The 2,267-nt window shown below is 42.8% G+C and overlaps 1 pseudogene; it reads right to left on the reverse strand.

Annotated features, from left to right (window-relative positions):
• Window positions 1-8: 8 nt before the first annotated feature.
• LOC109378825 (heat shock cognate 71 kDa protein-like) lies at window positions 9-1,051 on the reverse strand (annotated as a pseudogene).
• Window positions 1,052-2,267: the final 1,216 nt, after the last annotated feature.

Consider the following 2,267-nt stretch of genomic DNA (forward strand, 5'->3'; position numbering starts at 1 on the left):
TCCTGTAGGAGTTTCTGAATCTTGGGGACACGGGTAGAACCACCCACCAGGAGGATATCATGGATCTACGACTTGTCAAGCTTGGCATTCCGAAGGGCTTTCTCTACAGGGTCCAGGGTGCCACTGAAAGGGTCAGCATTCAATTCTTTGAATTGGGCACTAGTGATAGAGGTATAGAAGTCAGTTCCCTCATAGAGCGAATCAATATCAATACTGGCCTGGGTGCTGGAAGAGAGAGTACGCTTAGCACATTCACAGGCAGTACGGAGACGACAGACAGCCCTCTTGTTCTCACTGATGTCCTTTCTTATGCTTGCGATTGAATTCTGCAATAAAATGGTTGACCATTCGGTTGTCAAAGTTTTCTCCACCTAAGTGGGTGTCCCCAGCTGTAGATTTGACCTCAAAGTCTCCATCTTCAATTGTGAGAATTGACACATCAAAAGTGCCACCTCCCAAGTCAAAGATCAGCACATTTCTTTCAACTCCAACCTTTTTGTCTAAGCCATAAGCAATAGCAGCAGCAGTTGGTTCATTGATGATTCTAAGCACACTGAGACCAGCAATAGTTCCAGCATCTTTGGTAGCCTGACGCTGAGAGTCACTGAAGTAAGCAGGTACTGTGACGACAGCATTAGTAATAGTCTTCCCAAGATGGGCTTCTGCAATTTCCTTCATCTTTGTTAAAACCATAGATGACACTTCTGGATAGAAACTTTTTCTCTCCCTTGTATTCAACTTGGACCTTGGGCCTGCCAGCATCATTCACCACCATGAAGGGCCAGTGCTTCATATCAAATTGAAAAACAGCATCATCAAATCTACGTCTAATCAGGCATTTGGCATCAAAAACCGTGTTGGTGGGATTCATTACAACTTGATGCTTTGCAGCATCACCAATCAATAGTTCGGTATCAGTAAAGACAACATAACTTGGGGTGGTTTGGTTGCCCTGATCATTGGCAATTATTTCCACTCTTCCGTGTTGGAAGACACCCGCACAAGAGTAGGTGGTGCCGGGATCAATGCCAACTGCAGGTCCTTTAGACATGGTTGCTTCAGCATAAGCGCGTCTTGTGAAGAAGACAGATTCTGACAGCTTCCCCCTCGTTCAATGAGCCAAAGTGTGTACTCTTGATTGCTCTAGGAGAAGGTGATGGTCTTTAGCCTGGGAAAGTAGAAAGGACTAGGAAGTGCAGAGANTCTCCCAGGAAAACAGGGGAGGCAGAAAAGGGGAACCAGAGGATTTGGAAGTACTGGTCAGGCAGGTGTTTTTCCAGCAGAAAAGATATCAGGAATTCATCCTGTTTGTCAAATTGAAATCCAAGGCAAAAAATTTGAAGGTCTTTTAGATACAGGGGCTGATTTATCTAAAAGACCTTAAATTTTTTGAATTCCTCTGGTTTAAGTATTGAACCACACCTTGGATGGACTGCAGCTAAGAGGCATTTCAACAGCATGCTTAGTCCAAAACCCTTGGAAAATATTCCTATCTGGTGGAAAGATATCCAAACTAATCAATGGCATTTAGGAACCTTATTAACATGGGGACGAGGCTTTGCTTGTATTTCTCCAGGTCCAGAGGAATGGCCCTTGTGGGTGCCTGGCAGGTGATTGAAACCTTACCATGAGCGATGGCTTGAGGAAGAGAAAATTAGCATGGATAGCAGACATAGAACCTCCAGTGTTCCAAATGTCCGGTCTAATCACCAGGATCGTCCCACCCTCCCGGAGGAAGCACTCCCAAGACAGAGGAAGCTCAACCTCCCACATGTGGGCAATTTGAAAAGCTGTCTCATCAACTCGTCTCTCTTCAGGGACAAACAACATCTACTGGCTCTAAGCAGCTATTTCCATTAAGAAGGAACACTTCAAGGATTGGTGGTGATATTTTTTGAGGACTTGCTTTAGCAAGGCCCATAAAAAAAAAAGAAAGAAAGAAAGGAAGAAAGAAAGAAAGGAAGAAAGAAAGGAAGGAAGAAAGAAAGGAAGAAAGAAAGAAAGAAAGAAAGAAAGAAAGAAAGAAAGAAAGAAAGAAAGAAAGAAAGAAAAAGCTGTCTCAGATGGCAGAAAAGAATTTGGATGACAAAGGCATACCTAAAAAATGACACCAACATGCTAGTTTCAATGCTTGCAGTAATTTCAGTTGTAAATTGTCTTTTGCAAAGTGTTGTAGCAGTTAATTTTAATTATTGGGCTTATTTGCCTAATCCTTCCTTATTTACTCTTTTAAATCATATGGCTGTGGGCTATTTGAAAAACACCAA

The sequence above is a fragment of the Hipposideros armiger genome, unplaced genomic scaffold (assembly GCF_001890085.2).
Source record: "Hipposideros armiger isolate ML-2016 unplaced genomic scaffold, ASM189008v1 scaffold_4259, whole genome shotgun sequence".
Classification (NCBI taxonomy): Eukaryota; Metazoa; Chordata; class Mammalia; order Chiroptera; family Hipposideridae; genus Hipposideros; species Hipposideros armiger.